At 34.9% G+C, this 27,552-nt stretch overlaps 1 long non-coding RNA gene across 2 annotated transcripts in view; it reads left to right on the plus strand.

The window, feature by feature from the left end:
- LOC125135060 (uncharacterized) overlaps positions 1-27,552 on the plus strand; it is a 294,915-nt gene that overhangs the window by 184,524 nt on the left and 82,839 nt on the right. For both annotated transcript variants that reach the window (XR_007136895.1, XR_007136896.1), the window contains one exon: positions 15,254-15,314. This is a non-coding gene — a long non-coding RNA (uncharacterized LOC125135060). The remainder of the gene's footprint in view (positions 1-15,253; positions 15,315-27,552) is intronic.

Consider the following 27,552-nt stretch of genomic DNA (forward strand, 5'->3'; position numbering starts at 1 on the left):
ATCCTTAACTCACTGAGTGAGGCCAAGGATCAAACTCACACCTTTATTGACACTAGTAGAGCTCGTTCTCGCTGAACCACAATGAGAATGCCTTAGACAAATGCTTTCTTAGAACAAATTAATGACAACTAACAGTATCACCAGTCTGCAACACTTTTAACTACAAAAATGTATTCATTTCAAACTTGATGTGGTTTATCATCTCCAACACTTAATATAGTACTAGAATAGATTAAAAGTCCATGGAAGAGACCATTTATAACGTACACTGAATTTACGGGCTTGATTTTTTTTTTCTTAATCCAAAATCAGTTTATTTAAGGCCCTTGTTATCTGGCTTATATGCTTTCATGGGATGATCTTGGTACCCCAAATTCTTAAACTAGCCAAAGGCTGAAAGAACCTGCTATTTACTTGTGGACCAAATCTCCAGATTTGATAAGACCCAGATACCCAAAAGTAGCAAAGATGCATTTTAAAAAATTACTTAGGGAAGACTCAGATCCTGTTAATTGCATATTATTTAGTTTCTCTGGTTTGGAAAAATAAAGAAGTTACATGCACAATTCCATAGTTACTGCAAAAGTAATGGTTTAAAAACACTAAGTCAGGAGTTTCTGTTGTGGCACAGTGGAAACAAATCCAACGAGTGTCCATGATGATTCGGGTTCAATCCCTGGCCTTGCTCAGTCGCTTAGGGATCCGATGTTGCAGTGAGTTGTGTATAGGTCACATATGTGTCTCGGATCCTGTGTTTTTGTGACTGTGGTGTAAGCTGGCAGCTATAGCTCCGATTCGACCCCTAGCCTGAGAACTTACATATGTCACGGGTACCCCCCACCAAAAGAAAAACTCAAAGCCACATAACACTCCAGTGTTACTACACACATTAAAACAAAACAAAACACTTTTTTTCCCCCAATGTGTATTATGCCAGCAAAGATAACCATACAGGTATGAACTTCTTTATGCTGATCAAAGTTGGATTAGAGAAAATAGTCTTAGGGTTACCAACTGAAGCAATTCCCATAAATTGCTTGGCACCAGACTTCATGAAAATAATTCCATTAGAAGCCTTCTCCTTCTCCAAAATATTCCACGTGGCCTCAGTGGAGTATTTTGACTTCAAGAATATTCAAGTTACAGAGTTCCCATTGTGACTCAGCAGGTTAAGAACCCAAATGGCATCCATGAGGATGTGGGTTCAATCCGTAGCCTCACTCAGTGGGTTAAGGATCCGGTGTTGCTGCCAGCTGTGCTGTGGGTCACAGATGCAGATCAACTCCTGCATTGCTGCAGCTTGCAGCTGCAGCTCCAATTCAACCCCTAGTCCAGGAACTTCCATATGGTGCAGGTGCAGCCCTAAAAAAGAAAAAAGAAAAGAAAAAAAAGAATATACATGTTTTTACTTACCATCCTTACTCCCATCTAGGCTATGCTTTTAAATTTTTCACCATGCTTGACACAATTTTATATTTTCCTGACTTAAATTTAATTTTGTTAAAAGATAAACTGAGGTGTATTAAACATTTTAAGCCTTTATTTGTACAAAAATTGATTTGAATCTGGCAGCACCAAACTGAAAGTGGTCAGAAGCTCTCAGAAGGGCTTCACGTATAGGAACTAGGGGATAGACTTTTACAAAGGAGACATGGAAGCAATGGCAGAAAATGATTTGATTGGCTATAGCTTAATCAGTTGCCTAATTTGGGAAAGGCTACTTGGCTGTTTGTGATTGGTTGTACATTAGGTTTCAATTTCTTACCCTTGAGGCATTTTATGCTTGGGTTTTGGTTTGCTTACAAAGGCTCCTCAAGCACTAAAACCACCTGATCTTATTTATGTATTTATACAAAGTTATTTATATTTATATAATGCCTTATTTATTTATATAATGCCTTCCTTGTTTAATTCATTTAACAATTTCAATTTACATTTTATTGTCAGAAGCTACTTTTTTTTCCTGCTTTTTAATATCATTTCTGCCCTTTTTCACCCACCCACCCCCTCTTTGCCAACCACCACCATGCAAGTGTCAAGGAGGAAAATAAACTTTCCTTTGCCCTTCTAGGTTATTCTGGCAGCTCTCGGAATTAAATTAATATGAGACAGCTTAACAGGATAAAATGAAAAAATAATTTTATATGTATGGGAACCCCGCATACACAAGAGATTCAAAGACAGAAAGGTAAAATGCGACGTATCTGCCATCCATAGCTCAAGGATGGGTAGGAGCCTGGGGCTTCCAAGGACAGGAAGGTCATTCACAGGACAAGAAGAAGAAGTACAGATGTTTAGTAATTCGATGTTTGCTCTGCCATATAGGTGGGGCCACTAAGATAAAATTTATCTCTGCTAATAACTCTTTTTCTGGGAAAAATCCCCAATTTAAATTCTTCTAGGCAGTTAAGGGAGGGGTAGTAGTTTCTCCTGAGCCAGTAGGTTCTCAACTGCCTTAGCTCAAAATAATCCATCCACATGCCAACACGGGCCATCTTGGGGAGATATGTTTTGAACCCCTACATAAGTCATACCTACAACCACAACATGCCACGCTGTTTCTCACAGCCTTGTTTATTTATTTATTTAACATTTCTAGTCTAAATAAGTTTACTCTTTCAAATAGCTTGCTTCAGATAATTTCTTCTTTTAAAGATTCTCAAGGCAGGTATCATCAAAGAGGACCTGTCAAAGGAAGCATTTATTTCTCACTAACATTATGAAGAAAATTAAACAGAAGGTAGTATGGGGAAGATACCTTTATTCAATGTTCTACTTTGTCCCAAGCTCTGCATTTTAACAGTAAAACTTCTGTTTCTTGATGACACAAAAAAGAAAAACATAGAAGGACAGTGAAGGTAAATGCCTAAATGGGAACAGTTAGCATCTTTTGAAATGTAGTAGGTGTTCAAGAAGAAAATAAAAAGGAAAATGGAAACATGAGACAATAGAAGATTTCAAAAAATGTAATTTAGTTCAGAGGTCAGCACATTATGGCCCATGGGCAAAATCCAGGACCTGTTTTTGTACAATCTACTTGCTAAGAATGGTTTTTGTATTTGTATGCGTTTGAAAAAACAAACATATTTTGTATGTGAAAACTGATAAATCGAAATTGTGTTGTCCATAATAAAGTTTTATTGGAACATTGCCACATGCTTTAATTTATGTATTGTCTGGACTATTTTCCTACTGCAATAGCAGACTCAAGCATTTACAACAAAGACCATATGACATGCAGTGCCTAAGGCATTTATTATCTAGCCCTTTACAGAAAAGTCTGCTGACCTCTGATTTAGAACATTTCCCAGAGCTAATTTTCCTAGCTGATCAAATCATTGTTTATTGAATATCACTCTGGGATTTCAAGTTCAAATAAACCAATAAGCAGCTAGTTTGCTCAGATTTTTCCAAGAGAATTTTCTTTACAACACAAGGTCAGTGCAAACAACCAATAAAAGCAGTTGCCTTGGTGTATTTGTTAGGTTAAAAAAAAAAAAAATTAAATTGTTTATTTTGAGATAGCTCATATGCAGTTCTAAGACATAAAACAGAGAGATGCTATTTATTATTTACTCAGTTACTGCTTGAAAACAATAGTGTGAAATCACAACCTATATTAACATGAATATAATTAAGATATAGAATATTTCTGTTGCTGGAAAGGATTCTTCAAGTTGCTTTTTTATAACTACACCTGCTTCCCTTCCACTCCCACCCCAGTCTTAATGCCGTAACCACTAGTCTGTTTTCCATGTCTATAATTCTATCATTTCAAAAATTTTGAAATGGAATCATAAAGAATGTAACCTTTTGGGGACTGGCTTTTTTCATTCAACATAATTCTCTTGAAATAATACAGGTTGTTGTATGTGTCAATATTTTGTTCTTTATTGCTAAGTAGTAAGTATCCCATAGTATGGATATATCAGTTTATGACTCCTTATCAGTTGAAGAACATTTGGGTTACTTCCAGTTTGGGGTTATTATAACAAAAGCTGCTATAAACATTTATGTACAGGTTTTTGCATGAAAAATATATTTTCATTTCTTTGGGATAAATGCCCAAGGGTGAAATTGCTTGTTTGTATGGTAGACATATGTTTAGTTTTTAAAAGAATATGCCAAATTGTTTTCCAGAGTTGCTGTACCATTTTACATTCCCAGAGGCAGCAATATGAGTGATCCAACATCCTCACCAGCTTTGTGTTGTCACTTACTTCTTAGTTTTTGCTCTTCTAAGAGGTGTATAGTATTATCTCATTGTGCTTTTAATTTGCATTTTCCTAATGGCTAATAATGTTCAACATCCTTTAATATGCTTATTTGCCATCTGTATATTCTCTTGGATGAAATGTCTCCTTTCTTTGGCCCATTTTTCATTTGGGTTGTTTGATTTTTTTACTGATGAGTTGTGACCATTCTTTATATCGTCTAGATACTGGTCCTTTGTCAGATGTATGGTTTGAAAATATTTTCTTGTAATCTGTAGTTTGTCTTTTATCCCCTTAATGGAACCTTTTATAGAGCAAGAGATTTTACTTTGATGAGGACCAATCTATCACTTTTTCTTTGGTGTAAAACCTAGGAACTCTTTGCCTAGCTCCATATCCAAAAGAATTTGTTCTGTAATATTTTCTACAAGTTTTATATGTTATGTTTACCTTTAAGTTAATTATCGAGTTGATTTTAAGTTATATTAATTAATTTATATAAAATAATGAAAATAAATAAAATTAATGAATAATATACATTAAATAAATTTTTAAATTTTGAGTTAATATGAGATATATGTCAAAGTACTTTCTCTTTTTTGCAGGGGGGTTGGTGAAGTTTTTTTACTCCAGTATCCTTTGTTGATGAAAAGATTATCTTTCCTGCATGAAGTTGTTTTTGCATCTTTGTCAAAAATCAATTTAGGCACGTACATAGGGGTTTATTTCTAGACTCTCTGTTCTGAGTTATTGATCAATATGTGTATTCCTTTGCCAATACCACACAGTCCTGATTATGATCAAATAGTAGTCTAATATTTTATTTATTATTAATATATTATTATATATACAAAAACATACCTAATAGTATATTAAGAAATATACTATTATATAATGTCTTAAAATTGGATAATTCCTCCCATATATATTTTTTCCTGCACTGTTTTAGCTATTCTAGTTCCTTTGCAATTCTGTATCAAGTTTAGAATAATTTTATCTATCTCTACAAAAAATCTTGCTGGGGTTTTTATAGGCACTGCATTAAACCTATATATCAATTTGGGAAGAGTTAACCTCTTTACTGTGTTGAGACTTGGAATCTGTGAGTGTATGTTTTCCAAATCTCTTAGATTTCTTTCATCAGCATTTTTATAGTTTTCCTCATACAGATTTTGTACATTTCTTTTTAGATGTACACCTGCATATATCATTTTTGAGTGGTGTTTGTTAGTTTTATACATTTTTATCTTTCATTTTCTTTTTAAAAATTATTTTATTTTACTTAATCATCCTAGCAGAATAGAACTTGCAGCACTATGTTGAATAAGAATGGTGAGCGTGAACATCCTTGCCTTATTGCTGATTTTAGAGAAGCATTTATTCTTTCACCATTAAATGTAAATGTTGATTATGGGGGCTTTTTGTAGAAAAGTCTTTATCGAATTGAGAAGTTTTCCCTCTATTCCTAGTTGTCGGAGTGTGTTCAATCACATGTGGGGCTGAACGTTTTCAAATGGCTCTTTTGCATCCACTCATGTTTTCATGTGATTTTTCTTCTTTAGCTTGTTAATATGATGAGTTTTGTTAATTGCTTTTGAAATACTGAACCAGACTCATTCCTGGAATAAATCTCAACTGTCATATGTGTAATTCCTTATATGTATTGCTGAATTCTATCTACTAATATTTCTTTTGTCTTTTTTTTTTTTTTTTTTTTGCCATTTCTTGGGCTGCTCCCATGGCATATGGAGGTTCCCAGGCTAGGGGTCTAATCGGAGCTGTAGCTGCCAGCCTTCGCCAGAGCCACAGCAACACGGGATCCAAGCCGCGTCTGCAACCTACACCACAGCTCAGGGCAACGCCAGATCTTTAACCCACTGAGCAAGGCCAGGGATTGAACCCGCAACCTCATGGTTCCTAGTCAGATTCCTTAATCACTGCGCCACGACGGGAACTCCCCTATCTGCTAATATTTTATTAATAATTTAAGGCTATGTTCTTAAGGGATATTTATTTATACTTCTCTATCTTTGGGTTTGTTATCAAGATAATATTAGTTTCACAAAATAAATAAATTTTTTTCACAAAAAATTGTTTAGAATTTGCAGTAAATCTGCTTAAATATTCAATGAAACTGTCTAAACCTGGAGATTTCTTTCTGAGGGAGTTTTTAAGTTATAAAGTTAATTTTTAAAATAGTTATAGGGCTATTAAAATGATATAATTTATATTGGGTAAGCTGTGGTAATTTGTGTTTTCGAAGAATTTGTCCATTTCATCTAATTTATCTAGGTTCTATGTTTTGTGTCTGTAGGTTCCCATTGTTGTTTTCAGATATCTGCAAGGGTCTGTAGTGACATACCCAGTTTCATTATGGAAATTGGTAATTTGCATCTTTTTTTTTTATTTGTCAGTCTTGCTGGAGGCTTGCCAAGTTTATTAATCTTTTCAAAGAACCAACTCATGGCTTCATTGATTTTCTCTATTGTTTTTCTGTTTTCAATTTTATTTGTGTTCTTATCCTTCTTATTTCTTCTTTGCTTTTGGTTGATTCTACTCTTCTTGTTTCTTGAGGTTGGAGCTTTTTTTACATTTTCTCAATAAATTTTATTTCATTTATAGTTGTACAACAGTCAACACAGAGGTTGGAGCTTTGATTATTGGTCTAATTTTTTTCTCTTTTCCAATGCATGCAATCAGTAAAATCAGTTTCCCTCTGAGCACTGGTGTTGTGTTGTCCCACACATTTTGCTATGTTGTATCTTCACTTTCATTCATTCCAATGTATTTTTCTTTTTTTCCCTGAGACTTCCCCTTCGACCTATAGACATTTAGAAGCGTGTTGATGCTGTTCCAAGTATTGGAGATTTTTCTCTTAACTCGCCTTGTTGGTTTCTAGTTTAATTACATTGTGGTCAGAAAAGACACCCTCTATGATTTCACTTATTTTTAATTTGATGAGATTTGCTTTATTGACCAGGATATGACCTATCTCGGAATATGTTTTGGGGCACTTAAAAAGAATGTATATTATGCTGTTGTTGGGTGGTATGTTCTAAAAATGTCAATTAGATCCTGCTGGTTGATGATGATGATTTCTATATCTGTGCTAATTTTCTGTCTAGTTCTATTAATTGTTGAGAGAGGTGTGTTGAAGTTTACAGCTTTAGTCATGAATTTGTCTGATTTTTTTTTATGTTATTGGCCTTCATGCTACACAGTTTGCAGCTGTTTTTTGTTTGGTGTATACACATGCAGGGTTGTGACATCTTCTTGTTAAATTATCTATTTTTTAATCATTTTAAGATGTTTGTCTCTGGGATTTTTTTTTTTTTTGCTTTCAAGTCTTTTTTATTTGATATTAATATCATTGTCTTTGATTTTGCATGATATATATTGTTTCCAACATTTTACTTTCAACCAATGTATTTTATATTAACATGTTTTAATTGAATTCCTTGTAGATAGCATATAAGTGAGCCATTTTTTTTAACTCCACCATACAGATCTCTTCATTTTAATTGGTACATTCTGACAATTTACATTTAATTTAGTTATTGATATGTTATGATTTGAGCCTACCATTTTGTTATGTGTTTTCTACTTTTTTCTTTCTGATTTTCATTTCTTTTACCTTCCTGTGGGTTACTTGAACAATTTTTAGAATTTTGACATACCTAGTGTTTTTCAGTGTATTTCTTTGTGTAGTTTTTGACATCGTTTTAGTTGCTTTATATATTAAATTATATACACATAACTTACCACAGACTACTTACTGGTGTCTTCATTTTGCTAGTTCAGGTGAAATATGTAAACATTGCCTCCTTTGTTTTGTACCTTTATCCACTTATAAATTCTCTTAAATGTTTCCTCTACATACTTTTAATAACTACATCAGATAGTGCTAAATTTTTATTTCTACCATCAAGCAAAATTTAGAAAACTCCAGAGAAGGAAAGTCTACTATTTTTACTCATATTTTTGTTATTGAATTCTTTCTTCCTTTCTAAAATTCCAAAGTCCTTCTTTTATCGTTTCCTTTCTGTTTGGACCACTTCCCTTACCCATTCTTTTAGGGTAGGCTTACTGTTGAAAATTACCAGAGTGTTATTTCGTCAGATAGTGTTTTGATTTCTCCTTCATTCCTAGAGGATATTTTCCATAGACATAGGATCCTGGGTTAACAGTTCTTTTTCTTTCAACCCTTATAAATGTTGTGGCCCTTCCTTCAGGCAACAGTGGTTTCTGATGAAAAACTCACTTGTCAGAATTGTTTTTCCTGTATAGGTAAGGTTCTGTTTTTCTCTTGCTGCTTTCAAGATTTTTTTCTTTGTCTTTAGTTTTCAGAAGTTTGACTAAGATGTGTTTTGGTGTGGATTTCTTTGGGTATTTCCTGCTTGTGGTTTGCTTAGCTTCTTGAGTCTGTATGCCTTCTGCTAAATTTGGGGAGTTTCCAGCCATATTTCTTTGACCATGTTTTATACCTTGCCCTCTTTATCCTCTCTTTCTGGGACTCCAGTGGCAAAATATTTTCTCTTTTCTTATAGTTCCATAGTTGCCTAAGGCTCTGTTACCTAATTTTTTTAAAGTATATTTGCTTTGATTGGTTCAGATTGGGTTATTTCTATTGTTCTAGCTTCTAATTCACTGATTCTTTCCTCTGTCCCCTCTTTTTTCTTTTTTTTTTTTTTAAACTTCAGCTAAATACATTTTCCAGTTCTAAAATTTCCATCTGGTTATTCTTTATATATTCTATTTACTTGCTAAGACTTTTAAAATTTTAAAAGTTGATTTCAACCGTATTCCTAATTCCTCATTGAAGCATTTTCATGATGGCTGCTTTAAAAACTTTGTGAGGCAGTTTCGACATCTCTCTCTTCTTGGTGCTCACATGCACTCTGTCTTTTTACATCCAGTTTGAGATCTTCCTGCTTTGCTGTATAGCAAACCATTCTCAACTGAAACCTTGACATTTGGGTATCATGCTCTGAGACACTAGATCTTATTTAAACTTTCTGTTTTAAGTAGCTTCCTCTGACACTAATCCAGCAGGGAAAGGGCAGCACAGTCTTGTCACTGCCAGGTGTAGGTGGAAGTCCAGGTTGTTACTGCAGGGAGGGGATCAGAGTCCCTGTTTCCCTGCAGGCCTTCACCAATGCCTTCCTAGAGAGGAAGGACTGGAGTGATTTGTTACTACTCCCTTTATGACATTTTCCGGCTTAAAGGTTGGGGGAATAGCGGCGTTGTGTTGTGACTGCTGGACATTTTCTAACGTCCTGAGTCTCCGCTAGCCCTCTCTTGTCTGACATCTTAGCAGGAGGAAGAAGAACACCTCATTACTTTTGAGTTGGGGTGGATGTCCAGAACTCCATAAAGTCTCCACTGATGCTGCCTGTTGGCAGGAGAAGGGACCCTGTTATCCCCTGACAAGGCTGAAAGGTCCAATCCTCCTCTCTGACTTTCCTATACTGCCCTGAGGTTGGGTAGAGGAGGTTGGGGTATTTTGCTCTAGCCTAACAAGCATGGTGCTAGGTACCCTGCTCCGACTTTGCAGGTATGGGGTGGGTGTTTGACTGGAGAAAAGTTGTATCGTCCTAGTGCTTTGTCTTTCTAGCCTGCTGCATTCCTGATTGGGGCTAGAGAGAACAAGCTTCTTTTGGAGATTTTTTTGGTCTGCACTGGTTTCTGTCCCTGGGGGGCAGCCTTCTTCTGCTTCAAGTTTTGGATTTGTGAAGCAAACTTAAAATCCAGGGACCCTACCACCGTGTTGTTCCTTGGGTCCCGAGGTCCCTAACTGGATTATCTTCTCTCCATCTTTCAGAGTCTCCCTATGTTTGTTTTATTATATGCAATGTTCAGGGATTTGAGTTGTACTTAGGAGGATTTGGGTAAAACTACACCTACTCTGTCTCTCTGGAAGTGAACATCTCCTCTGTCTTCTGCTTTTGTTTTTGTTTTTTAATTGGGAGAGCAACATAACACTTTTCACATGAGGTACTTTTAGGGATCAAACATAATTATGACAAACTGATTAATATATTTTGTATTAAAAAGAGAAACTTTAAAATAGCAAGACAGGAATTCCTGTTGTGGCACAGTGGAAACAAATCCAACTAATATCCATGAGGATGCGGGTTCAATCCCTGGTCTCGCACAGTGAACTGTGGTGTAGGTCACAGATGCAGCTCGGATCCTGCATTGCTGTGGCTGTGACATAGGCCAGCAGCTGTAGCTCTCATTTGACCCCTAGCCTGATAACTTCCATATGCTGCCAGTGCAGCCCTAAACAGCAAAAAAAAAAAAAAAAAAAAAAAAAGCAAGATGACAGAAATCATCTCTATCTGTAATCCATTATTTAATATCCACTTTTCTTCCAATTTCCTATTCTTATCATTGTGTTTCTTGATGAGCAATAAATGCTCCTTCAGGACCCACAACACTTCTGTGGAGAAGTGAGCTTTTCTTACTTGAAAGTTCTTCCTGAATGACTCCCACCTGGGGGCATGTCCACTTGACTCATTGCTGTTCCCCTGTGTCTATCACACAGCCTGGCCACATACACCTACTTAATAAATAATTGCTGAATAAGTGAACGAGAACACAACATTTAAACGTTTCTTTCTGTGAGGACTTACCTACTTTCTTCTGGCTCTGCTAAAGCATGGGGCACATGTATTGGCTGGGCTTGTTCCCCCACCAGGCACTCCAAGGCATGTGCTTAGGACAGTACTAAAATTTATCCACAATTTTGCAATCTAGAAAAAAAAAGCAAATTTTTAATTTCAGCACATGTGTAAGTTTTTATTTTATGGTTTAGAATTGTTTGTATTCTGAATTACATATGGGGAAAACATCAGAATGGTTTCCATGCATGTGCGTGTATGCACACTCACTCCTATCCTTCCTCAAGAAAGTGACCCAAAGACCATAACTCAAAAAAGACCAGAGACCGTTTCCAAGATATTTGCTAGATCCTTGAATTCTTTTGGTTTTGTTTATTTTTTAATAGGCAAGTAATGGTTTGATTACCTTTTCCAGTCTTTGTCTGGTATTGTGCAATATATATGTCTATATGTGCGTGTCTGTACATGGAGGAGGGATAACATTCATCCATAGTTTTGTAAGGCACTGAATATAATTTTAAAATTGTGCAAAGATAATTATAAAGATTCTCCCATCTTAGAAAAACTGAAGCATTTTTTAATGCAGGAAAGGCAACCATAATTCTTTTTGGTACTACTGAGTATGTTTCGCTGAAATACTAATAGCACTTGCTTTCCCACTGAGCTATAGATTTTGCTTAAGGAAATGGTGAAAGATTTCATTCACTGTACTTTTGTTAGAAAGTATGGAAATGTTTGTCCACGGGAACTTCTGTCGCCTGTGAGAATGGAAATCCATTGAGGTGAGGGAACCCTTTCATTTGATTGCCTAGAAGCTGTTGATACATTCCTTGTATCTTTCAACGGGATCTTTCACGCCACACAGGAAAACTGTAGCTGGTAAAGGAACCGAAAGAGCACTTCTTCCATGAGTCAAATCTTAGCAAACTTGCACAGCAGCTGTGCTAGGTACTGCTGAGGATTACCCCAGGACCCAGTTGCAGGGGTGTGCGCGGTTGAAGAGACAACTGGCATCCCTCAGGGGACCACTTTGACGGAGATTGAAGCAATAATGCATCCCCACTGCTGCTGGAGGATATTGTGGCCGTGTAGTACAAAACTGGTGCCAGATAAAAATCAGAAAGTAATAAAAAGCAAGACAAAACTCAAGAGCTTTTCAATCTTAATGCAAGGGACTAAAACAAACGTCCTGGGCTTGTTGCATTCACTCAGAAAGGAAAAGGGGGCAGGGGAAGGGAAAACTTGCAGAGACTTCAGTCTTTTCCTTTGAGAACCATTTGTGTTGTGAAATAAAGTTACGGAGTAGGCATGTTCAGACCTTTATTTGCTACATTTAGTCTGAAGGATTCCCCCCCAGCACACACACACCCTTAACTACAAGAAGCCAGAGTTTTCTGTGCAAACTGAAACAGGCGTTGCAAGAATCAGATTCACTTTGGACGACTCTTCACATTCCAAGTCATCATTGCATTAGGCAGCACAATTCCATCTCTGGTTGATGGGCAGAAAAAGTGGGCAGCTTGCCAGGTAGACGTTTCCATGACTCCCAGCCCCCAAAGGTGATGCGTTTTTCAGCTAATTCAATGAAGAGTGGGCTGAACTTTGGGTCTAAACGAGACAATAGCTGCCTTCGCAGTATCAGCAGAATGGTTGATGGGAATGCACTCCACATTTGGCAGAGAATCATGTGACCTTACGACTGAGATTTTGTGATGGTGCCAACAGAGACTTGGAAAGCAGCAACCGTCCTGACTTTTTTCTTCTTTTCTAGCATGGCTCAGAAAATGGTGGATCTTAATACTTGACTTTAGCCAGACTCAGCAAGCGACTGAGCTTTGAAGCACAACTTCGCCTTTATTCTGGGTTTTTGGCAGGCCACCAGGAGGCTGTCCCTTTCACGCCTGATAAATTCTGCTGCTTATCTCTAAATAGAAAAAAAAAAAGAAAGAAAGAACATATAAACAGAATATTGAGGCATAACAAGTGAATCCTAAAATTGTGTGTGCTTTTTTTGTTTTTTTGCCTTTTCTTACCGCTGATTTTTTAAAACGTTAATACCCTTTCTGCTTGCTGAAGAATCCAAGTAGGGTTTTTTTTTTTTTTTTTTTTTTTGGTTTATAATGAACAGGCATTTGAACTGGGCAAACAGGACGACAGCAGCAGTGAGCATGAGATCATTGCAGCAGTGTAGCAAACTGGCACCCTGCCTTCTCACCCTTTTGGTTCAGGAGACAAACGTGTGCAATCCTCATTTCTAAAGTCAGCACAGCCTGGAAGGATTCCTGGTCTCTCCCACCTTCTACCATTCTGCTGCCAGGGACGGCAAGGATTGGTGCAGCTTCTGCGCAGTGCTTTGTGCCTGGAATACCGAGAGGCAAGAAAAAGAAGACAAGCACCCTGGTCCTTTTTTCCAAGAAATAGCAGGAGCCATGAAGAAAAAAATCTGAGTTTGTCCTACTCTTTGCAACAGTGCTGGGAAAAAAAGAGAGAGAGAGAGAAAGAGATGCTCCTGCTCAAAAACAAAAACAAAAACAAACAAACAAAAATCCAAACCAAAACAAACCAAAAAAAAAAAAAAAAAGCCAACATTGGCTTGTATAACTACAGAGACATCGGGCTTTGTAAAGCAGCTTTGTAAGGCAACATAAGCAAATGAGCCTTCTTTATTTTGTATTATTTCCAAAACATGGCATAATAAGCAATATATTGCTCTTGGTGAAATCGCACCTTTCATATCAGGTATAACTTTTTTTGTTGTTTCTTTTTAAGCCTACTGTTATGTAAAAGGGGATCCTTGAACTTTCAATTTACTCTGATTTAACTCATCACCCACTTTACTCTTATTAACTTTTTCCTTTTGCTCTCTTGCTCTAATCCTGATTAGAATAGAAACTTTAGTAAAAATAGAAAAATCTCTAGGCAAAAGATGGTACCTGTTTTTATTTTTGTTATACATAGAAGTTTTGGAAAAACATTAATATATTATTTGTGCTTATTGTGTGCAGTATTAGTTTTTGCTGTCTAAGAAAAGTGAGCATTTAGCCCTGGTTGGTAAAGAAACTAAACCTTTCATGTGCCGTTGACTCATAATTTGAAATGTGAAAGAAGAAACTTTTTCAACTTCAAAAAAGAGGTCGTGTTAGAATATATATTAAACTTCTGATAAATAAAATTTAGTTTGGGGGAGGTTATATTTAAATTACTTACCAGGATTTCAGTGTAACAAATAGAGATGAAAATATAATGTTCTCAGTTGCTAAGTAGAAAAAAGCTTTTTCCACAATAATACTGACTGTTAAAATATATTTAAAAGAATAATTTGTCTTAGAGCTATTGCTGAGAGTGTTGGAAATATCTATTATTTTAGTAGAAAAAGTACATACAAACTTGTTTTTAGTTTAAAGCAGTGTATTGGATCAGCAGATAAATGCATTGCATTCTAATTATTTTGTCTGTTTGTAGAAGTAAATTGCTAAGCAATTGAAGCATTTTATAGCAAAAACCCAGTTTTTCCTGGTTCAATGAGAAAGGATTAGCTGAGATATTCCACCTATTTTAATTTCGATTAAAACTGTTTCAAAACATGTTTTAAAATTGTCAAAGAGAGAAAATGTTTTTAAGTACATAGCGTATATAGAGTATAATTTTCATGTTAAGAATTGATATTATATTTCCATAAAAATAATAAACTTTAAGCAAACTGTTCTGCTTTTAAAATCATATTTTATTGTAATAAAAATATATAAACAATGAGAAAATACTGTAGAACTTACAAATTCTACCTTTTTTTAATTCTACAAAGAATTGTGGGAAATAACAAATACCTAATATACTGATAACATTCAAGGAAAACATTTTATTAAGTTTATTGTTTATTGTTCACCAATTATTTAAAAAATAGCTCTTGTTCCTTTATGCTGCCTCAGCTAATGGAACATCAACTTTCACAGGCTTAATTAACATTTTTAAACCTGTTTTCATGTTTCAAGATCCTTTAGTTGAAAAACATTATTTTAAATGTTATTTTTAGGAGCCATTAATCTCTACACTCTTAATTATCTTATTAAGCTCCATGCCAAATCCAAATCTCTTTTCAGCTTTCACTAGTTCATTGTACAAAACCTAGTCTCTTCTTTAACAGCCATGCCTCCTTTCACTTTCAAAACTATTACTGTGAAAACAACACCAACCAAAATGAACGCATACATGCAAACTATGAAACCACATTATATGTCATATGAGTAGCCTTGGGTGGGGCTCCACGAGTCTTCCAAGCCTTTAAAAATACTTTAAAAGGTTTTGCCCATTTTGATACTGTGTTTTCTTCTCGGTCGTCTACCTTCATTCCCACCATCCACCCAGATGCTCCTCCTAGACAGCAGTTGTCTGATATTTCTCCTTTTGTGGTTGTTTTAGGGAAAAACTTAAAATGGATATGAGAAGTGAAGAAAGTGATCATAGGAGCAAGTCATCTCAGGTAAAAATAAAAAGCAAAAGAGCAATAATATTTAATATTTGTTAAGAAAAAATAATATTGACTGTGTTTAGTTATAAGCATTTGTTTCATACTCTATTGATCTAGCTGTTGGATTTGCCACTGATGGTTTGAAGGTTTATAATATTACTTACCTTTGTGAAAAATTTTTGTCTGAGTTTGTGATCGGTGTACAGTTCGAGTCCCTTTGAATATAGATCCATTCATACAACATAGGTGAAATATGGTTGAATAGAGAGTAGTTTAGGAAAAAGACCAAAAATGTAATTTTTTATTTGTCATATATAAAAGGAAATGAAATCTGGGGGGAGGTAATGAAGTTATGCCTTTTTTTAATGCTTTCGTAAGAGAATGAAACAAAAATATAAAACCCTCATAGGTAGGATGAAACCCAAAACAAATTTTTCTTTTTATTTGATGTTGAAATTTATGAATATATGTTAAAATATTTTAATACATTTGAATGCAGGATTGTGGATTTTTCCTATAGTTTTTAATAAGCATGGGGATAGTTAGAAAATAAATAATAGTAAAAAATTATGTGGACCACATTATCTATATATAGTCTATAAAACACATTTTATTGGCTTCAATACACACAAAAACACTAATTAATTTTTACGTAGTATTTTTCCACAATGAAGATATAATTAAAAATGCTAAATATTTTGGATATGACTGAAATGATTAATAATATACAACTTATAATTTTGTTACTGTTGAGCTTAGGATCTTAAAAAATGTGTACATGCCTGGATTTATGTTTACTCTTTGTGCGGTTGCTTATTGTCTGGTGGTTTAAAGTATTTTTAAATAACAACTTATTTTTGCTCAACCTGTTGACTAGATGAGAGTTGTATGCAGCCATATATTATGTTTTAAGTACATTTGAAAAAAAAAAAATTAAGTATATGTGTTTCAGAGACAAGATACCCTCTTTTATGCAGATCTGGAGTATAAATGTTAAGCGCGCAGTAGTAGTAATAATGCTATCAATTAATTTTTGTTTTTTGACATTTATCCATAATTGTTCATTGGAGTATTATCCCAACTACAGACACATATGTATATTTAAGAATTTAAATAACTTCCTGTGTTCTCTGCCTAATCAACAAAATCTTACTTGTTTTATGAGAAAGTTATAATATTACCAATTCCTTGAAACCACTAACTGAGGTTTTATAAGAGTTAAAACAAGCAGTCTAACTCTTACACAGTTAGCTTAATAGTTAATTTGGTCTTAATTATAGGCTCATAATACTACATTTATGTCTCACAATTACATAATTGATACATGCATGTATAGATTCTTTATTTTCTTTTAAAATTTGTTATTGATTAGAATAGTCTTTTTCCAAAATATTCATTCTTAAAACAAAAGGAGTCTGTGAAAATGCTTTCACTATACTATTTTGAAAATTCTCATGTATTTAGTTTAGAATATTTATGAAGGCCTTTAACTGGGAATATGCATACTTAGACATTTCAGCATATCAATATTGATGCTAAAGGATTGATGTTATTTCAGCCTCCTAATTTCATCAGATATTTACAAGAAATTCTGCATTATTAGGGAGCCCATGAGAGACGTTGCCCATTGGCATAAACCCGTAGATCCGATCTTGTGGTGAAGTGGACCGCACAAGCTCGCTTCTATGGGTCTGTGTCAGTGTGGTAATCTGACAAAATGCTATACACAATGCTGTTAAGTAGTATTTCAAACTCCTGTTAAACTCTAGTTGGTTACTTTCGAGGTGATTATATATACCTTTGGTTTTCGTGTATATATTTCATGTATATATTATCCTGTCTTACAAGGCAGGCTTCAATTGTTGAACACTTAGAAGGGGTCATCGAACAGCCATTAAAGTTTAAGTCCAAGCATAGTAAGTGACTTAAGAAGCTTGAATTTTTTATAGCAAAGGTTGAACCAAGATCTGAATAGATCCTATTCAGAAACTTCTGTTCACATTCCAGCAGTTAATGCACTTCAACAATATCAGTAAGAAAATTAAAGGCTATAACTGGATTTATGTGTTACTTTTGAGCTTGTTTCTCTTGAAAAATAAAGCTAAATGCTATTGACTTTTAATATTATTGCTAGTAGAACTATGCCATGAAAGATGTCAGAGGACATTTTATATGACCTATGCCAGAAACCCAAAATAGGAGGGTAGTCCTAGTAGGCACATATTAAATTTATCGGTAAAGTGTTAGAATATTATCTACATCCTTGCCAAGTCCTTAGGTGTATGGCCGCCGCCATATTTGGAGGAGCTGACTGAAGATATGATAAGGAGTTTGAAGCAACATTGGAAGCTGTGTGCATCCGGGTTGAGGTAGTAGGTTGTATGGTTTAGAGTTACACCGTGGGAGTTAACTGTACAACCTTCTAGCTTTCCTTGGAGCACACTTGAGCCATCGAGGAATTCTTCATCATTTTAATCTGATCAAGCCTATCTCTGTGCAAGAAGGTAATGTGTCATGAGTATTGCGGATAATAAAATTATTCTTTATCCCTAAATATTGTATTATTCTATTTGTATCTGCTTATGAACTCTGGAAAGATGGTATTCTGATAGGCTATTACGCTAGATCGAACATTTTAAAGAACTGACGAGTAATGACTTAAACTGCACTAGTATTGCAGCTCTCATCATCCATAGATACTCCGAATTGGGCACTTAATTTTGCAAACTGATCATTGATCTATTTTTATTGGCTACTTAGACCCTACAGGTAAAAAACTTGCTCAGTGCCTTTATCTGAGTCTTTCTTATGACACATCACTTTCTCTCTTATGTTATTGCTATCTGTGTGCTTGTTTATTTTTTCCATTCTAGACTGTAAGCCCCTTGAGGGCAAAGTCTGTGCTTTATGTTTCATTGTATCCCCTGCAATGCCTTACACATAATAAGAACTATTTATTTATTGGATGAATGAATGGTGTAGGAGAACTCACTCTGTAATAAGTTTCTGTTGAATATTTGAATGAAGTACAACAGTGGTCATAAATCTGAGTTTTGTTTATTTGTCCTAAAATATACCTAAATTTAATTCAGACTGCTATGCATCAGTAATATACTTGACTTGTTTTTTAACTGTGCTGAGTATGTCTGCTCTTTCTAGACATACAGTTTAATTTAGGACTGCTTTTTCTCTAGAATAAAAAGAATAGACCGAGTTCATTTGATTAAGTTTATTACAATTTATAATCCTAAATTTCAATTATGTTATTTTTTTCAGCTTTTTAAAATTCCTTGATTTCCAAATGAATGGTTTTCCTTTCAGCATCAGTTTTATGAATCAGCTTTTTGCATTCTGTAGATTTTCCTTATTTTCTATCCTTAATTTTGTATATCTGTTGAATAAAACAGAAACAACTAAACCAGAAACTTATTAAGAAATTAATAAGTATGTAAAGTATAACTTGAGGATTACATTTTCATTTGAAGGAAAGATACCTACAATATTCTCTCTATACAAAGCAAACTGGTCTCTTTGGAGTCTAGTAGTTTTGTGCCAACTTTAGTAGCAGTGAGTGGTGACATTTATAGAGATGCTAGTTTATCTAGACCCTTTTTTACTCACAGAATTAAATAGTTCCAGATATTATAACTTATTTAAACTCCAAGCATGAAACACTGACTACATAAGAAAGGATTTTGAGATACAAATGTGGGTTACAACTATACATCCTGGCTCTGTGATGTCGAGCTTTCTATACAACGGTGGTATCCAGATGTCTCAGAATCTAGAATTTACCCATAATGGTGATGAAGAAGGAACTTTTGCATCACCAATAGGAAGAACACTTGAGCCTTAGAAGTCTTGAATACTGGTGATTTCAAGAAAAATTATTTTACTGGTGTGCAGAAGCTAAAAATGAGTAGTCTCTAAGAAGGAAAAGTCTTTTCAAGGACTAATTGAAAGAGAATGAACAAGGTGCAGGAGACATAACCAAAAGAGTGGGAGAGAGAGGGTGGAAGAGACCATTGAGTGGTAAAAAATTGCATCCTTGTAAATAGTTTGGCCCTCAAGAACTAGCTCCCCTTGTGTGTGCATGTGTGTATGCAGAGTGCCTCCCAATACTCTGTGTACAGACTTGGAGACCAAGTCATGTACACATCGATGAGCCAAATAGAATACTATTGCCAATAAATGCCTATTTCCATGCTGTGCAATAGAGTGAGGTATATTACAGAAGTCAGCTATGATGTACAATTTAAAGATAATCTTATAAAAATACTATGACAGCTGCATAAAATTGTGGTCTCTTATCTACCTTATCTAAAGTGAACTGGCATTCTAAAAGAATAGCTGAAAGTGAGAAAGATGTCGCTATGATCCATTGTATTAGCCTTGTAGAAATCCCATGATAATTTCAAAGGGCAGAGGATATAATTAGCATCATTGAAGAAAACAAAGACCTTCTTTGTAAGGGTGGGAACACTACATAGGAGAATTATGCTTTCACTAGCAATTAATAGTAAATTTTCCTCCTCCAGCCATGGGGTTATTTAAGTTCTTATATTTCTGTGGAAAAAAAAATGGCAAATGACACATATGCAAACGGACAAGGTTATTTTTAAAGAAACTAGGATTCAGGACCACTGCTGGTGTCTAAACCTAGAAATAGTTAAGTTATGTCTAAGAAACCATGGGGAAGCATTGTACATTTAGAAAGTCAGCATTCAACTGGGGAACAACTATGCAGATTGAATAATTTCTTTAAGAATTTTAAGTGGTCAACTTTTACTCTATTCCAAGATTTCCACACTTGGTCACAATGGTAGTGTGAAAATTCAGGGAATAAATATCAGCAAATCTTACTTTACCTAACTAATATCTCTTTTGATGTTTTGGGACACTAAATTAGATAGATAGATAGAGAGATCGATCAATCAATCGAAAGAATATATCTTTAGGTTCATAATGGCTGATTGACCTTAAATGCTTTGTGTAATGAGTCAGGAAGGAGTAATATTAGAAAAGAAGAAAGGGAAGAGGGAGAAAGGAAGAGGAGAAAAAAGGAAAGGAAAGGAAAGGAAAACCAGCTGCAAAGTAACTGACTAGCCCTTACCAAAAAAATGTCTAATTTAGTTCATAATATTAGCTCATAATGTTATGAACTAAATTGGCCAAAGTTAACTATGAGAGAATCAGATAAATCACTTGGCATTTGGACTGAGTCTTCTTGAAAATGATCCAACAGTACGTGAACTATGTTATTAAAATAAATGAGTCACTTTCTGTAAATAATCATTTTGTTTCTTTTATTCCCTATTATCAAACGCTGACTCATAGGCCTAGGTGATTCCCCAAGATTCCCCAAATGATGTGATACAGAATTCTGCCACCCTGAGCATTATTTCAACCCAGTGTCTAGTTTCTATTCTCAGAATATAGGAATAGTGCTTGAGGTCACTGATCTTGACTATACCCACACCAGCCCCCTAAAAGACCCGTAGGGAACACCCATGAAAATCATTAGCTGAAGTTTCTGACATAAATGAAAGGGCATTTATCTCTCACTTGCTTACCAGTTCCTACCAAATACTATGACTTCCAAGCAGACTTTCTTCCACTTGACATCCTGTTCTTCAAGATCCATGTATATCACAGTTTCATCCATGAAGCGTTTACCTTCTGTAAAAGCACATTTCCCAGTTCTGAATCCTTGCAGCTTTTATTCCCCCAGGATTTTTTTCTAACTTCCATTAGTAAAGTCCAAGTGTCCCAAGGGACTGTGACTAACCTTTATACTTCATGCATTGTACATATAATTTTTTAAAAACTTGTTGGATTGAGTCAAACTTTAGATCATTTATGGGCACTTAAATTTATATACATCTTAAACTGTTTGAGCAGTAAGTCCTGCATTAATTCAAGATATTCCTAGACTCTCCATAATATATCAGAATGGGGCAAGGAGTTTTTTATTTATTTGGGGATTTTTGTTTGTTTGTTAACCACTGACTTGATAACAGGCAAGTCTTAGTTAAGCCTGTGATATGCCATTAAAGTTATTCATAAGACTAACTAATCTCTATTATTTATAATAAATCTAAGCCCTTTGAATACAGAAATATGTCTTTTCCAAACTTACAACTCCTGCTGTAGAGCTCAGCTTATAGGATGGATTGAAGAATTCATTGATGAATAAACAATTTTTAATGTAATAAAAACATGATATAGTGGATCAATTCTGTATTGAAGTGGGCATCTTCAAACTTTTAAAGTTTCGACTTTAAGAGAAATCAGGACTCTCACTTTTAACAATTTTGAAGTCTGTTTGATAGGTTTTTAATTTTTAAGTTGACATTGTCTTCTGTGCGCCTTCGTCTTTAACTTCACTCCAAGCTATGTGGAATGTGTTAGATAAACCACCAGTGTTTTTTTCCTTACATCTATCTGATCCCTCCTAAATCCCTTTGTTTCTCTTCACTCTGAGGTCTTGGGGCACTTGCTTGATGCTAATGGTATTTAGCCTTGCATTTCCTGTTGCTTTTTAATACGTTTAGTTAGTAAACGGTAAAGTTAGCTTACAAGCTATACAATTCTTGTACACTTTTATTTAGTAGGCATATAAATAGTACTTGATTGAAGGTAAAAATAAAGTTTAGATTTATAAATGGTAAGAACATTAAAAATCAACTGGCCCAATTTCCTGATGACCCTACTGAGGCCCAGAATGTCTAATGATTTTGCAAGGGCCAACCCACTAGTTATGGACATAGCCCAGATTTATATTATGTTAGTGATCTATCCAAGAACAAAATTTCATGTTTGCTATCAATAGATTTTTGAGAAGTAATTTTAAGTAAAGAATTTTAATTAATTGATTAAAATGAGATAATAATGTTTTATTTCTGAAAGACTAAAAATAACAATATTTATCTTCAAATATGTTAGAGAGATACTTAATATTGTTTAAAATCAATTCCATATCCATTTAATTCTTTATTTTCAAGTATCATTACACTCTTATTCTTCTAGGGATAGAGAGAAATTTACCCTGAGTTCCACTGTAACATTTCTCTTCCTTCCAGAATCATTCTCCAGAGACAAGAAGTATTGCCTAGACACTGGTGGTGTATCTTAAGTGAAAAGGGAAGAACTATGAGTTGATTCACTTTTCACCATTGTGTTGCTTGGAAGGATGAAAGTTAATATGAAATGGTAGCCATAACTAAGTTCAGCTTCTGAACCAACTACCTTTGTCCCCCATGAGATATTCAAGAGATCATTATGTACAACATGTTACCAGGGATCATGAATTTAAATGAACTTCAGAGTCTTGTCTGTGTGGCAAGGCAGACTTAAAAATAAGAGGTAGGAATGAGGACTGTACTAGACCAAAGAAGGCATACTCACTTGCTGGATATTCCAAAATGACTTCCTTAGGCAATGTAAATTTGACCTCCAGGGCAGCCAGTTCTCCATCTTTGGTAGGAAGGCATCACATAGTAAAGCAAAATTGCAATAAATCTGTTCTTTTGATGAATGGAACATCTTTTCTTATAGTTGAACTAGATCATTTGGAGTATTTATGATACTTTCAGGTAATTCTAAAGGGTATCAAAAGGTAGTTACTGGCACACTTACATGCTATTATTTCAAATAGATATGTATGATCTGTGATAGTTTAAATATTTCCTTGAATGTAATTCATGAATGAAAAATATTCATTGGTCAAGGAACAGCTACTGATTACAATATTATTTTGATGCTATATTAAAGAACAAAATGTAGTGGTAGAAATTTTAGTAGCCCTGGTAGTATTGTGTAGATTTTCATTTGCTTCAAAATCTCAGTGTACAAAACAATGGAATTCTTACACTTCTTATTTCTCAAGTAGTTAATGCTATAGATAGCTGGATAGATAGCATTTTCAAGTTAGAAAAAATAAAAAGGTTAGAGTGAACATAATTAAAGGTTGAGCATTCTTGTCTCCATATAAAGTCTTGGATGCTCAGGCAACTGGACAGACTTTAAGTGTAAGTAACAATATTATTGTTAATTATATTTTGTGTTATAATTAAAAGACCAGATATGCATAAATCTAGACTTGGATCATGTCCCTGTCCATAAATTTTTCAATATAACTTAACCCAATGAACTTAAATTTGGCAAATAGAAATGATACAATTTATTAAGAAAATGCTGGGTTCATTGTAATAAAGAAGGCACATGTTTGCAATTTAGCTATGCATAGTAGAAGTCTTCCTAATTGAGACAATTGGGATCAGTTAATTGAAGAGTAAATCTGCAAAGTTTTTTAAAGAAACATCTTAAAAATTAATACATGCATACAATAAACATTTGTTTAAATTTTAAACTTGATTATATATTTATTTGCCAGTATTTTTGAGTAAGCCAAGAACTATTTCTGAGTTCAGGTTGTTGGTTATAGATCTTAGTCGTCTTTTCTTTCTATAAATCCCATAATGTATCATATGTGATTTCTAATTTGGATTGCTTTATAAATATTTTTAAGAGCGAATCCAATACAAAGAAATCTGAGAGCAGATTCGTATTTTTCTCTATGCTTTTTTCTAACGCTATATTACCTACGTTTAATTGTGTTCTGTTTTTTAAGTGACAGAATTTTATTGTCTTTCCAAAATTTTCAGGTTTAAAGCATCCCTCCTTCTTTTTATACTCATACTTAAATTGATGTGCATGATATTTAATTAAATTACTGATTTCATATTAAGGCAACTGACATAAACTGGTTTGGGAACAAACAGAACTACCTGCCAGCGAGCATACAGCTCACTTGGTGAGGGTAGAAATACTTGGGTGTTCTAGAACTTTCTGAGGTGATGGAAATCTTCTCTGTAATGTCCAAACCAGTAATCCCTAGCCCTGTGTGGCTCCTAAGTATCTGAAATGTGGCTAGTGTGACTGATGAACTGAATTTTATATTTAGTTAATTTTAATTAATTAAAATTTAAGCAATTATATGTGGCTAGTAGTATACTGAACACCACAGTTCTAGAAAGTAGCTTCCTTGCTTTTAGCAAGCAGGGGGGATCTGTTGAAAATGTCAGATAATTTGTAAAGTGGTGAATAGTTAAGAGTACTTTCCTTGTAGTTGAATTAAGTATTAGGAGAAGAATGACTTGAGAAACAAATTGGTTTGGAATTCATTATTTTGTTTTTTAATTATTTTGTTTATTTTGATCCTATTTGAATATAAGTTTAGTTTGATGGAATTTTAAAACTTTATTCAAAAGAAGGAAGCCGCAATATTAGAAACTACAGAGATTTGCAGGTTTTCTTCCGAAGCATTCCGTAAGCACAAACCTAATTAGAAAGTGAAGACGTTATTTCTCACATTGGCCAAAAAATAAAAATAAAAAGTGTCCTTAATTTAGAATCATAAATCCATGAGCAGCCATAGGATAAATTTGGTGAGTCTCTGTGCCCTTTGAAAATATTTATAATTATTTAAAGGTATGCAGATGTGTTTATTTTTCAGAGGAAAAAGTGCTAGCTCTTGTCAGATTATCATGGGAGTCCATGATTTCCTGAAAAAGTTAAGAATAACTGCCTTTGATTATTTTTTAATACTTTTTAAGGTACTGAAAGTTAATTAGTACATTCTGATAGAATTGTAAGCCTTCTCTTACAAATATTGTAAACCTATTTATATATCCATCCATCCACATATATTTCAAGTTGTATAGTTTGCATATGTAATTAATATTAAAATTTTAATTAAGCTTTATAATAAGTAATTTATATGTAATTTAATAAAATATTTAATTATTTAAACCTATGGAACATAGTTGAGAAAAGAAAGAGAATAGCTTCATTTCTTGTAAGGATTCAATAAAATTGAATAGCTAAAATCCCTGCCATTGTAAACTTGAACTTTGAAGGGTAAATTATTACAAAAAAAATCATAAAACTATGGGTTGAACCGTGTCTGTTTCCTATACCAATGCCTTTACATGTTCTTTCTTATGAATGGACCAGGTCCGTAAAAATTGTACATTGTGGGTATAGTTTATGAACCCTGAAAAGACTATTGCCAGTCCCATACTCAAAGAAAGGATTTGGCTCACATGAAAATTTTGGAAAAATTGTTAAATTATACTTTTATATGTTTTAAGAAAAATTAAGATATTTATGTTTTAATGTGATTTATGTTCTCATTTCTAACTAGTATTTTTATTTACTACATCAGCGGCTAATCCCAAATACATCAAGTAGGGATGGCCTCTTCTGTAACGGTATCAGTCCTTTTTTAGAAGCGAGAAGACCACAGTCAGAGGTTTATATAGTTTTCGACAATCACATAAATGGCAAGTCCTAAGTCTGGAACAAGTGTGTCTTGCCCTAAAGGAGTTAATTTTAACTATGTTGTTAAAATACCTCCAGTGACAGAGGCTCAGCAACTTGGAAGCAGTTGGTACCCACAGTAAACGTTTGAAAATAAGATTTGTTCTTTTTTCACTTAGCATGAAAATGAAGCATCGCTAGTTGAGCTGACCAGCCCTTTTTGTGCTTCGGGAGACTTCATAGACCAGTATTTCTTTCAGTCTGGAGAGCCACGTAACAAAAGTTCAAGGGGCTCTTTGCTGTTTCTGATGTTTTAAAACAGAGAAAACGTAAGGTTACTTCCAGACCTACCTAAAAACGGCAAATAGGTTCACTCTTACCTGGGAATTTATCAGTTCAGTGTTGTAAAAATTTAATGCTCAAGAGAAACCTTGAGCGACATCTTTTCGTCTATTACATAAATAATCACTTCTGTTTTTCAGCCTTCAAAATATGGGAGTACAATAAACCTTACTCTCAGGCTTCTTGAGATCAGCTTATTGATATTTGAGAAAAAATGTAACATCACTCCTGACATAATTTGGGGACTCAGAGAAACCTCCTTTTCCTCCCTCCCTCCCCACCCATCCCCCATTCTAATACTGTTAGCTTGACCCTTATCTATCTTTCCCTGCCTTGCTCTGAGTTTTAAGACCTCTTAAAACAATAGTTTTTCAACTTTGTTGTTCAAGGACCTGTGGGGGGGGGGGCGCGGGCGGGGGGAACATGGGGCCGGAGGTGGGTGTAGTTTGAAAAGTCCTCAGTGTTATTCAGATTTTCCACCTGCCTGGTCACCTCTTCTGGGAAGCATCCGTTTTGTGATAGGATTGCCCAGGCCTCGGAAAAGTCATCCCCCCACTCCCCCAACCCCACCCCTGCACTTCAAAACAGCTTGGTCTTTCATTGCACAGTAAACTTTGGAGCACAGGTCTTGACTGTTGCCGGGTTCTCCAATAATGAGATTGAACTTCAGCCCTGGAGTCCAGCCCACCTGAATTTATAACAAGTCTGAGTCAACCACCACTACAGAAGCTGATCTTTTTATCAGTGTTTCATGACTTTCATCTGTAAGGTGAAAACCATGACACTGAGACTGCAAGATGTTTGTGAAAATTAAAAGATTATATGTATATGGCATGTAGCAGATGTTCCTAGTAGATCATAGGAATTGAAAGAAATGTAGTTATTATGACCATCATGGTACATATGAAATGGTGCTTTTAGTGTTTACTTATTACATGTCTCACAGATCCAGTGCTGTGGAGTTTACCCTGGCAGAGCCACAGCAAACCCTGGGGGGGAGGTGGTTTTTCTGGGTCTTCCCCCTTGATTCCTGAACATCGAGTCTTTGCTGATTTGAAGAAGCCACATTTCAGATGGTCTTCTCACCGTCAGGTCATGGTAGACAAGAAGGCTCACCTTTTCCTTCTGAGAAAGGAAATCGTCCTGCTTCTTAAGTATGAAGTTGTCATTTCCTTTCTGTCTCATCTTCCTTTGAAAACAGGCAGTTTGACGTGACCGTGGTAGATGACTGCAGTGCCTTAGTTTTACAGTCTGTAAAGTAGGAGTAACAATTCCTTCCGGTAGCACTTCTCCAGATACTTGAGAAAATAAAAATGCGTGATGTGGAAAAAAGAAAAAAATACAGCATCAGGATTCCCACAAATAGAAAATGAACCCACTTAAATTTATCTACAGGAAATTTTGTAAACAGACTTCTGGGGAAGGAGGGCTAGCAAAGTATCCCTAAGCTGTTCATTCCCAGTGAGAGGATGTCTCTCTCAAAACCTCCCTTGTCTCTGTCTCTCTCCCTGTGTCTTTCTCTCCTTCTCTCTCTTCCCCTTTTCTCTCTCGTGTTCTAAAATCCTGCTATTTCTGTTGTGTAACT

Source organism: Phacochoerus africanus, chromosome 1 (assembly GCF_016906955.1).
Source record: "Phacochoerus africanus isolate WHEZ1 chromosome 1, ROS_Pafr_v1, whole genome shotgun sequence".
Classification (NCBI taxonomy): Eukaryota; Metazoa; Chordata; class Mammalia; order Artiodactyla; family Suidae; genus Phacochoerus; species Phacochoerus africanus.